The 12027-nt window shown below is 37.0% G+C and overlaps 1 long non-coding RNA gene across 1 annotated transcript in view; it reads right to left on the bottom strand.

The window, feature by feature from the left end:
- The window catches only part of LOC130542904 (uncharacterized), a 110167-nt gene that overhangs the window by 17317 nt on the left and 80823 nt on the right, over positions 1-12027 (bottom strand). The window lies entirely within an intron of this gene.

The raw sequence follows: 12027 nt of genomic DNA, 5'->3' as shown, positions 1-12027 counted from the left end.
TCCCTTGTCTCCAGGGGTGAGCCAAGCAACAGAGCAGCATAAAGAGGATGCAAAACATTATGCTCTCCAACCTCCATCCTCCCCAATGTCACTCCATTTCCTCTTTCAACACATTAAGCACTATTGGAAACTAACTTGTTTCATTTGATTTTGCTTTATTCAGAATGTTTCTTAGGATTGGAGGAATGGATGTCTGAAGGCTGTAAGGCATATAGTTTTCCTTTTCCAGATAGAATTCACTTCCTATATAGGAGGATGGCACAAAGAAGAAAAGTTTGAATATGTGTTGAGTCCTTTCTAGTGAGTTGAGGGCAGCCCGAATGTTTCTCGGTAATACAAATCTTCATTCTTATTGCTTTTTGGTTAGCTCCTGATTGCTCAAAGTTACTTAATGCATTCATTTCAGAATGTCTACTAACTAACTTTATTAAAATGAGGAACATTCATCAGAAAGAAGGCAATCTACTAAGATAAATATTAAAACAAAGTAGATAATGGCCTTAATAAATTCATAGTATATATAGTATGTTACAACTTTTATGTTCCTAATAGATTTCTTTCGTCTTGCAAACAATAATGAAGCAATATTACAAATATAAGGAAATAAAAAAATGAAGCATCTCAGTGATAGATATTATTCCTATTTTAATTATTCAACTTATCTTAGATTATTAGACTGAAAAATATGTATTTGAACCGTATATACAATGAGTCTTGCTTTGTTACGACAGGACTAAATTACTTTTTGGATTCAGATAATTTAAAAAGGTACAATATCAAACCAACCAGCTGAATAACACAGTGAATTTTGGAATCAGATAAAATAAACTAAAGAATCAAAAGACTAAATTTATGTATGCACATTCTTTCTACCAATCCCCAGTTTAAAACATCAAAAATACAGTTTTCTTTCTCCCTCTGCTTCTTATCACAAGGAGAGGGTAAGAGGGTGGAGCGGGGACCCAAGAAGATGGAGACGAGAACTGATTTTTGTAAAGGACAGAGGCCAAGAATCTAGTTCTAGATCTAAGTTCTAGACTGAGTTCTAAACTGGAGTGTCCAGTCTTGTGTGAGTCACTCCCCTCTTTGTCTATTAAGACAGCAGCATGTACAGAAATACATATACCTGGATTGAAATCCTTATTTCAACTCATTTTTTAAATGTGGATATCAACAGCTATGCTCCAAGGTTGTTGGGAGAATCCAATGAGATTACATCTAACACAGTGCTTGGTACATGGCACATACCCAGTAGGTAGAGCTCGTCATTATTTCCAAAGGAAGTGGTTAGATCCATTCTCTACGAGCTGTAGTATTCTGCGATCCAGGAACTCATTACTGGCATCCACATTTTGGCTCAGGTAATCAGCTGACACCCCGTCCCCATCACATATGTGGTAGCCATGGCCTAGTAGGAGTTCCCAGTTACACACAGCAGGTCATGTTACGGACAAAGACATCGGCTTAGGTTAGTTTAGTGTCTAGCATGGAAGCAGGACACCCCAGAACTGTGTAAACACAACGTTACGCAGAACTGTGTAAACGTGCCTCAGCCACGTTTTAATCCTCCACCATGACTGACTGACCAATTTTTTCCCCAAGGCGGCTATAAAGTCAGAGATGGAAGCTAGCCCCGAATCATAGCCCTGTGGTTCTCCATCATATACGTTTTCTTGGTTTCCATCCAACTTTATTTTAAATATCCCTAGGGATGGACTTTCATCACTTTTCTTGCAGTATTTTTCTTAAATAATAATTTTTACGTCAGAAAGTTTTCTCTCCCATGCAGGGTAAATTGTTCTTTCCTTCCTTACACTTCTAGCTAACCTGTCCTAAACCTGATTGAATAATTCTTACTGCCTGTTCGGTATTTCTCCTGTCAGATTTTTGTAGTCAATTATTGGTCCCCCCTCAGCCATTACTTAGCAACACCAGACATAATCTTTATCTTTAATCATTTCTCATAACTCACTCCTCCATCACCACCATCATTATTCCTCCTCTGAATTAATCCATCTGCTCTTCTGAAGGTAACCTCAGTGTCTTAGGAGCATGTTCCCTTCAAAGTAAAACACATACCTATATTTATTTTAAATTTTTACTGAAATAATATAACAGCACAGACAGTTTTGAAAACAACAAATCATTGACACGTTATTCTAACATGATGGCTATTGTTATTTCTGTCTTTTCCATGTTTATTTTTTCAAAGGCAAAGTGTGGGGAAAAAATGTTTACTCATACAACGCAGGTGGGATTTAAAGCAGATACCATTATTCTAGAAGTTAATTTACAATATATATTGAATCTTTTAGCTTATGTTCTTTGATGGAGCACTTCCACCCATAGGAAGGAGAAAAGACTTTTACACATGATTTGAAGTAAGTTACTGCAAGAGTGCCCCCTCCGGAACCTAACTTGGTATATTTAGGCCAGATTCAGGTAAAAATCCAACAAACCAACCTTCTATTGCCTAGGACTCTGTGGAGGACAAATGCCTATAGATTTTGTTGTTACTGTTGTGAAGAAGATGGACATTTTGTGATAGACTTTACCCACAAAGAGAGTCCAATCCTGTCCAAAAATTAGGTTTGAAAAAGAGGTATTTCCATACTACGGGGAAAGTAAAGAGGCATGCGAATCCTCGGTCTCCTCTTGAAGGGAGGAGGTGGGGCAAGCAGTCTCAAGAACTTGCCTGATGGTGTTACTCCCAACCTCCCAGAAGAAACCCTGTGGGAGAAGAGCAGTCTGGGAATTCCATTCTTTCAGGGGAGGGGAACTGTCACTGTTAAAGCCTAACAATGTACTATCACATCTGATCAATGCCAGTTATAAATTTTCTTGGACAGAAACTCCCATTCCACCCACTGATAACTTCATTGGAGAATTCTGCTAACTTGGCTGCTCTGAGAAAAGTTTTCCAGAGAAAAAAGTGAGCAACTAACCCTATAACCAGGCAATATGGTGGACTTGGGTATTGCCAGTGTCAATATAAATCCTGGAAGAAAACTGTTATGTCTTCTCCTCAAGAAAGAAGGAATCAGCAAAATAGGATGGGATTACGAGTATTTCTCTCAGGGCAGATGAACCAGAGAGAAACGTGTTATTTCTTAATCTTCTGCTTTCTGGGTTGTGGTGTGTGTGTGGAGGAGGGGATGAGGGGATGTCCAAATAGCTGATTTAAAAAGCATCACCATTTGTATGGGGGCACATGGCCGTTGATTCATTTCCTCAATCATGCATTCATTCAACAATCATTCGTTGAGTGTCTATAATATGCCTTGTATTTTCCTGGGTGCTGGAGATGCAAAAACAAAACACACCCAATTCCACCATCATGGAACCTACTTTCTAATAGTAATTTGGAGGTAGATGTGAACACAGGGCTGAACTGCTCTTCACAGTTGAGTTGTGAGGGCTGGATATGCAAGAGAACAAGTAACAGTAAAAACCGGGCACAGTGTGGGGAAAGGATGGGAAATAGCTGGACTGGAAAACAGCTGAATGGGCAAATGTCATGGGAATCTGGGCTTGGATGGAGGTCATGTGCTGGATGGTGTGTGATGTGATCCCTTCTTACACACCACCACATCCTCTTTTAGTCCAAAGAAATAAAAATGAAATGCTGCCTGAGATTACATTTCTGTAAGGACTGAGGTCTGCACTCTAATGGCTTTGAGAGGGGGAGGTCGAGTAAGCCGCCCAGTGAGGGGAGGCACGCGTCTAGGTAACATCCGCCTCCACGCTGTGTGTGCCCACAGTGAGCTTAGAAAAAGTTGTTAACATGTTATCTGTTCAGCTGTGGGCATGGGGGGACATTTTTCTCTGTTATACTTTCCAGCATTGGGTTAATTTTTTAGAAAAGAGTAATAGTATCTTAAAATTCTGTTTACAATTTTGCTATCACCTTAAGATTTCTATTGCGATTCTTTCTAATTCCCTCCCCTCATAGAACATTTTGTTTTGTAACTGGTTCTAATTTCAGAATGGAGTTTGTTTGCATGTCACTTGGTTCTGTTTCTTCCTTTACTATCCGGAAGTTTTCCTAATTTAACTTTTATGTGGAAGTTCAAATCTTTGGTGATTGCTCCGTGGTATTCAGTTTGGGGGTCCACAACTTAAGATGAATTTGGAGAATTTTTTTTTTTAATCCAGGAAAACAAAATAATGATTATGGGGTGAGGAAGTGAGAGTAGAGGAGGTGAGATCATTTCATCAAAAAAGAGTAAAATATAGACTAAAGATTTGTTTAATCCATTGTGCCTCACATTTAGGTCTCCACTCTCAAGAAATTCTCCTGAATTTGGAACAATTCTTCGAATTCTGGTTAGAACTGTTCTCAGAACTTCTCTTTTAAAATCTGTTACTCCTCCATCATTATTTATATAACACTAGAACATATGTATCCAATATTATATTTGTCTTGGACACAGAGTATGTGGTTTACCTAAACAAATGAATAAATGATGGCTCAAATATTTTTATATTGAGAAAAGGCTGATAACCAGATGTTTTTAGTTTGTACTCATAAATAAATAAGAGGAAGTTGCCCCAAACTGCAGCCCAAAATACTTTGGTCTTATACAGTGTGGAATTACTAGCAAATCTGTTTGTTCAGTATTAGAATGGGGTCATCATGTTTCTGGAAGAAATCAGTGTGAGCCATTTATGGTATTTCTTAGAAGCTGCAAATGACCTCTTGCATGTGGCAGAAAACTGATCTTTCCCTGCTGCTCTAACTCTAGTGTTTGTCCTGTGGAGAAAATTATTGGCTTCTCCTTTTTCTATTTCTTTCTACTTTTTTATGCTGTTTCCTCATATTAATGTGCATTTTTAATGTCATGAGAAGGGAGTATATTTTTGTACAAAGATTATTTAGATTTATCTATTTAGAATGCTTCCATTTTAAATTAATATTCAGTGTTTATAAAATTAATTATTTAGATTTTAATACTAAACTGAGAACAGTCACCTATACTTTTTATGTGATTAAAATTCAATGAACAACAGGGACCCCCATCCAGTGGAGGGACCCGAAGCTTATGCTTCATTGGCTTCGCGGCTCACCCAGATGACGTGTCACACATTAAGGCTGCAGGTGAATGATTCAGATATAAGTCCTGTTTACCAGGAAGTCCCAGATAATGCTCTTACTCTTGTTTAAATTTTAATAATTCCCTTGTCGTTCTGAAAAAAAAAAAGTCCTACTTTGCATGATAAATTATATAGTCACCCTATTTATGTTGGACCACGCAAGCTGAGCCCAGATGAGATGCTTTGGGTTCTAACTTGAGTATCTTCATTGCCTTTCTGCCCCGGTCTTCCAGGGAGGCAATCACACGGACCTATTTATAGTGGATTGCAAGAAAGGTTCCCCTCATGTGTTTTTCTATTTTCTTAAAAGTCGTTATTTTTGTGTTATATAAATTAAGACAAAAAATTCAATGAACAATGAACTAAAGTTAATTGAGAGTAAACCCCTTTAAACAGAGACTAATTTACTACCTAGTTACTTAAATTCCCTGAAACATTTGAACTAGGTACCTTTTACTTTAAGATTACATATTTAAGACCGATTATTCAATTACCTAATTTAAAATGGAATTTGCAAGGTAAATCTGTCAGAATTTTAATATGCAAAAATTTTATCAATTTTGAATGGATTTAAAACAGAATTTAACAGAATTGTCATAGTAAAGGTTGGTTTAATTTCATCAGCTATTTACTTCTAAACCTTTCTAAGCTTGGAAATATATACTAAGGTAATAATATTTTTATCTTATCAAAAAATTTAAAGATATCCCCAAACTGGGAGAGTTACCATCCCAACAGAAATAAGTACGTCTGCAAAATGAGTTGAGTTTATTTTTCTGGATTTCAGTTACCTATGTTGGGTAACCACCTACCCCCAACTTAGTGATTGGAGACAGCCATTTTGTTATGCTCCCTGATTCTGTTGGTCAGGAAATAGCTTATCTCTGCTGCACAGTATCCCGATGTCTGAGGCCTCAGTTCCGAGGACAAAAATGGCTGTAGGCAGGAATAAACTGGAAGTGTGTTCACTTTCGTATCTGAGTCAGATCTGGGATCACTCCAGGCTGGGTTCAGCTGTGATGGTTGATCAGAGTACCCTTCATGTGGCTTGGTTATCTTTTAAGCATGGCATGGCAGCCCAGGGTGATAGATTCCCATCTCTTAATGGAATGTCAAAGAATTTGTAGCCATTAAAAAAAATAATCTCCGTTGTTTCAGACCTTTTTGATGAAAATATGAGACCTCGGACTGCAGACACCTAGAACCGTTCTCCGACTCAAATGGGAATATTAGGACCATTTTGTAGGTGTTCTGAAAATAGGACCCTCCAAGTCTGTATTCCTTACAGCAAGATTTCACAATTCTCAGAGTTCAAAATAATCTTTTAAATGTTTTTCCAAGTCATTTCTCAAAATTATGCCTGATTTGGCAGATGAAATTCAGTAACATCTACTCTGACTGATTTCCCACCTTATTGCACTGTACAAATCTATTTTCTCTCTCAATATTGGTCATAGCATTAAAGCTATTCTAATGATAGTATTTTTCCTGAGAAAGAAGTTGCTAGAACTTCAACTTCCTTTGGTTTCCCCTCCTATTTCCTCTTTTCCATGGTCTCGGATACATATTCGTTGACAGCATCATCATCAACATCCCCCAACTTACTTTTAAAGGTCCAAAGCAACTTTGGTGCTCTTTTCTTCCCCTTACATCTTCCTTTTCTTCTTATCTTGTTCTCCTTATTGTGAAACAATGATTCTACATCATTTATCCTACACCACTATTAAATATGCCACCTTATGCCTGGGCCAATTTTTAGCATTGTGTTCTCCCCAGGATTTCCTTCATTTATTAGAGTGAGACCAGGGAGGCATTTGGGAAGCAAATGGCTGGACTGATGACCTCCCAGGAGCTTTCCCAGCCCTGCGAGTCAAGAGTCGTAGGGAGGTTGTGTAATACTCAAAAAAGTAATAGCCTACTCTTTCACAGAGATGTTTATTAAGGAGTAAATTATCCTTATCCCCAAGTCATTTCATTACAGTTCTTAAGAGCATCATTTTCAGAGAAACAAAGTGAAATTGCAGTTAACTAAATGCTAGCATCTGTTTAATTGTTTCAAATCTACAAAATGTGGCAATTTGTAAAAATTTTCTGCCGTGATGTACTGTTTATAAATCCCTGCAGCTGTAACCATAATTTATTAATTAATTCCCTCATTTATTTGCTTTTTTGGTAAACATTTATTAAATACTCATTAATTCACCACGCACTGTACCTAGGTAATGGACTATAAAGAGAAAATAATTAAAGGGACTTTTGTTATTTTACTTAAATATAAAATAAAGCTATTTAAATAAAGTAGGTTTGAAGTCTTGCCCTTAATACATGTTGGGCCTTAGGCTTAGTGCTTTGGTACTGAGAATAAGATAGGTGTATCAGTCAGAGTTTAACCAGAGAAACAGACCAATAAGAGATATACATTAAGAGATGTATTGTGAAATGTTGGCTCACATAATGTGGTGCTGGGCTAAGTAAGTCCAAAATCCAGAAAGCAGGCTATCAGAGAGGCAGGATGGAACCCTTAGGCATGGTCTATAGTTACTGCCATAGGCAGAATCTCTTCTTCTTCAGGGAAGCCTCCAGCTCTTCTCTTAAGACCCTTCAATTGAGTGAGTCATGTCCATACAGATTACGTAGGCTAACTTTCCTTATTAAAGTCAACTGATTACGGACTTGAATTGCATCTAAAAATACTTTCATAGAAACGCCCAGATTGGTGTTTGATTGGATAACTGGAGACTGTAACCTAGCCAAGTTGACATTTAAAACATTTTATCCCTTGTCAACATGGCCTCCATACACATCTCTTTAAGCCATACTTAATCTCCCAGTAAAGACAATAACAAAGTCATAGTTCTGCCTAACATAACACAATTATCCCCTGTCTGGTCAAAAGTGTAGTAACCCTTCATTCATAGGGGATGTAAAGTATGTCTCTCTTCTTTGATATCCCATAACTTAAACACTGTGACATAAAGTTAATTGTTATTATTCAATCTTATGTTAGATGATAGGGGGATAAGAGAAAAGAAAACCAAAATATTTAGTATATATACACATATATACACAAACATGTTTATAACAAAGTAAGGAAGAGATATTCATAACTCTTATAGTTCTTATTTCTGCAACCAGACAGACAGTTGTAGCTGATATTTATAACTGCCTTCTTCTGTTACCCATTACGTATTCCCTTTGTCTTTGAGAAGCACCTCTTTGTCCACGGTTGATTGTCTCATGAGGTGACCCAGACCGTCATTCCTGAACACTCTGGGTCATTATTAGTTCTGCCTGAATTGGGTTGACATAGTTTTCCATTGACTTTAATGATAGGACATAGTAGTACTAAGAGATACCACAGTCTTCCTTACCTCTGTTGTGTAGTAGCAACCCAATTTTCCCTTGCTCATCAGGATTAGTCATCCAAATCAGTAATAGTAACCTCCTTCTTTGCCTATTCATTCAAAGGATGAATAGCCCAAAGTAGTCAGGTGGCAGGTTCAGTTTTCAGTTCAATAGAATCACTGTTGTATCTCCTAGTGGAAGCATTCTTCCCTGTGGAATTAAGGCCTCTAGACAACCAGAGCCTGAAGTCGTGGTGGTAGGAAGCAAAAATTTTGCTGATGGATCAATGGGATTAGTAGGAGAGCAACTCCCATTTCCACCTCTTTATTCCTGCACCCATGGATACTGGCTACGGGAGAACCAGCACCAGGTATTGGACACTGATTTAGAGCATATACAGCCTCCTGGGGAAACTTGCCCCAGCCCTGCAGCATTTTTCTACCTAGGTGGCTCTGTACCTGGGTCTGTAAGCTGGTTTAAGTCTAGGAATTGACTGAGGGAGGGGCCATGACTCTGTTTTGGTGATCCAAGTCAGATTTTTGTGCACTAGACCCAGAGCTCTTCTGTTTATATAGATCAAGTTAGAAACTAGTAGGCTGTCAACCATATATTTTTCAGGGAATATATTCCTTGATCAGCTAGTCAACACCATAAGTGTATGCAAGTCAGACTATTCTGCCCACCTTGTCTATCATGATTAAGTGCCACCACCTGGCTCCTGCCGTCCTGGGACCCCATTATCTCCATTGCATTTAGTGTTCTCATTTCAAGTAGAAGTTCCCACTGTAATTTCTGTCCTATAGAAAAGAGTGACCATAGACCTCTTCAAGAATTCTGGGGTTCCTGCCTCCAAATTTATTTCTGAGTAGTGATGAAACGTATGACTTCTGGATGCTCTCATGATGGGTGTGCATGGCTTACATGATAAATCTGCTCTAAGTCCTCTTCCACATGCTAGCTTTTTAAAAATCTTACATCATTATTTACTTCACTTTTGTCAAAAGGCACAAGAGTCAAGAGAGGTTATTGTAATTTTCACTGGAAAACTTTGCGAGTAGGATAATTTGATCTCCAGTCAGTTAAATAAAATTGTGGAATGACTTGACCTTCCTTTAATAAAGTGATACAGTTGAATATTCTATCTTCTTACAATTCAAGAGAAGAAGAAGGAGGAGGAGGAGGAGAAGAGAGCAAATAGTTGGGAAAAGGAGGGTATATTTATTTATTTTTCCTTTTCCTTAATCACATGCTTTATTTTTCCTTATATTTTTTTACAGAAGCAATTTTCTGGACAGTGAAGTATCTCGTTTAAGAATTATGATTAGGTTCATGATTGTTACTCATTTCAGTTAATCTGATCTCTTACTTTTAAAGGTAGCTGGGCTTTGTTTATATTTCTGAGGTAGGAGCTCATTATGTCCTTTTGGTATGTCCCTAAGTATGATACAAAGGGATTTTTTAGATTTAAATTGAATGCTAGAAAAAGGGTTAAAACAGATACAGACAAAAAGCTACTCATTAACAGCTTTTCACTGCGAAATTGGCCTATTTTACTTATTTGGATTCATAACTCTACTCACTCAGAGTTATATAATAAAAAGTTGCAATTTAATTTTAAATAATTTCTCACAAAATTTGTTTTTAAAATCAGAAATTGCAGCGTAAGTTCTAAATATATGAGTTTGTAGATCTGCTCACAAGACTGGAATGTGTACTATACTTAATAAAATGCTTTATCTTCCTATGTGGCTAACAAATACAGACCACCTGCTTCTAATCTATTTGCTTTCAGGCTGCACCAACAACGCATCTGAGACAAATTACAATATTTTTCTGCTTAAATAACAAAATGGTATTTACAACAAGTGGAATTTCATCACTTTGTTAAATTATTGAAATGTATTAATGCTAGCAGATGGAAATTCATAAGTGGTGAAATAATTATATATTACATATTATATTATTCTGCTCATTAGCGAATGGCCCCATGGAAACATGTCCCTTTATACTAAGACTATTTCTCTAAAATCGGTCTTGTCTTGGATATTATCCCAGTGGTTTTTGACTACTTTTTAAAGTTTTCCATGACTTCAAGCACATCTCTTTTTAAAATTTTGTCCAGCTTTTCTTATTGTCCACAATGATAAGATTGGTGAAGAGATTGGTTCAGATTACTAGTCTCCCATTACAAGAAGAAGAACTTTCTAATTGATTTTTATATTAATTAACCTCTGTCACTTTCCCCAATACATAGGTTGAAAATTTAATCCTTCCTCATTGGTCTCTGGTAATTTATCCATATTATCATATCATATATATTTATAAAAATTTATGCTTATCACATATTTCTTCATTGTGCATTAGGTTGGCAGTTTGGTACAGTGGTTAAACACAAAAATTTCTGCAGCCAGATTGCCTAGCTTCAAGTCTCAGAGCCACCACTTACTAACTGTGTGATTTTCTTATCTGGAAAGACATAATAGTACCTATACCAGAGGGCTGCTTATAGGTTCAAATGAGTAAAATATGTAAAAGTCTTTGGAAAAAATGCCTTGTACATAATAAGTGCTCCCTAGTATTATATGTTTTTATTTTTGTCAATTTTAGATTATGAAATAAAATTCATGATTTTTTGAATATGAACTAAATACAAGGTGTTTTAATATATTGTTGTCTTATCATGCAAGGTAAACACAGTTATTTCATTTTTCTTGGGGGTTTAGAGTGATCTAGTAATCTGCCAAGATACAGAGTTATTGAGCAAATTAAATGACAGAGCCGGGAAACAAGCTCAGTACAGCCTTCCTTCAAAATAAGGATTTAAAAGTTCCCCAGAACTTAGCAAAAGTAGCCATGGTAATAAGTAGCTACTAGAATGTATTTTAAGTTTGTTCAATTAATCCGTGGCAACTCAATTCAGTGAACATGCTTTTGCAAGTCAGTCAGTTCAGTATCAACCTCTTGCTTCTGTAATTTAGTTAAGTAAAGATAGTCTACAAAACACCGCTGAGTGCTCATCAGTCAACAACAGCCACACATGAGTAACCACACTTCCACCAATAAGTAGCCTCTGAAACTCCACCAATCCCCAAATTCTGTGCTGCTCCAAAACCCAAATAAGATTAGCGTTGGGCTCAGAGAGAATGTGCCTGAGCAACATTGCTCTCTTACTAGAAAGCAGTAAGTTCAGCTTCGTTTATTTTAGGTGTTAAGTGATGGTCTCATTCTTGGACAATTCAGAAAGTGCCACTGACATAATTTTGAAGACCTCTGCATGGCAGCATTCCATGCAACTCTTATTGGGGCCCTTTTGCCCAAACTCCACTCATCCTTCGTAGCTGCTGCCCAGGGATGTGAATCCAGCAACGATCTGAATTCTGACTAGTTTCATTGAGCTCTTGATGAATTAGTTGTGTTATCCTAGGACTGGTAGCCAGTTAGATCTTTGTAGAAGGCCATTAGACTTAGTTCTTTGATAAGGTAATTAGGTCCCATTTTTTTTTTTTTAGTCAGTAATTAGTTCTTCGATTTGAATGAGGTAACTAGACTTTTTGTTTTGGAATTATACCATTTGATAAATATATTTTC

This window comes from Ursus arctos, unplaced genomic scaffold (assembly GCF_023065955.2).
Source record: "Ursus arctos isolate Adak ecotype North America unplaced genomic scaffold, UrsArc2.0 scaffold_6, whole genome shotgun sequence".
In the NCBI taxonomy this organism is placed as follows: Eukaryota; Metazoa; Chordata; class Mammalia; order Carnivora; family Ursidae; genus Ursus; species Ursus arctos.
The sequence above is the reverse complement of the archived record's forward strand: the minus strand, read 5'-3'. Positions and strand labels throughout refer to the sequence as shown.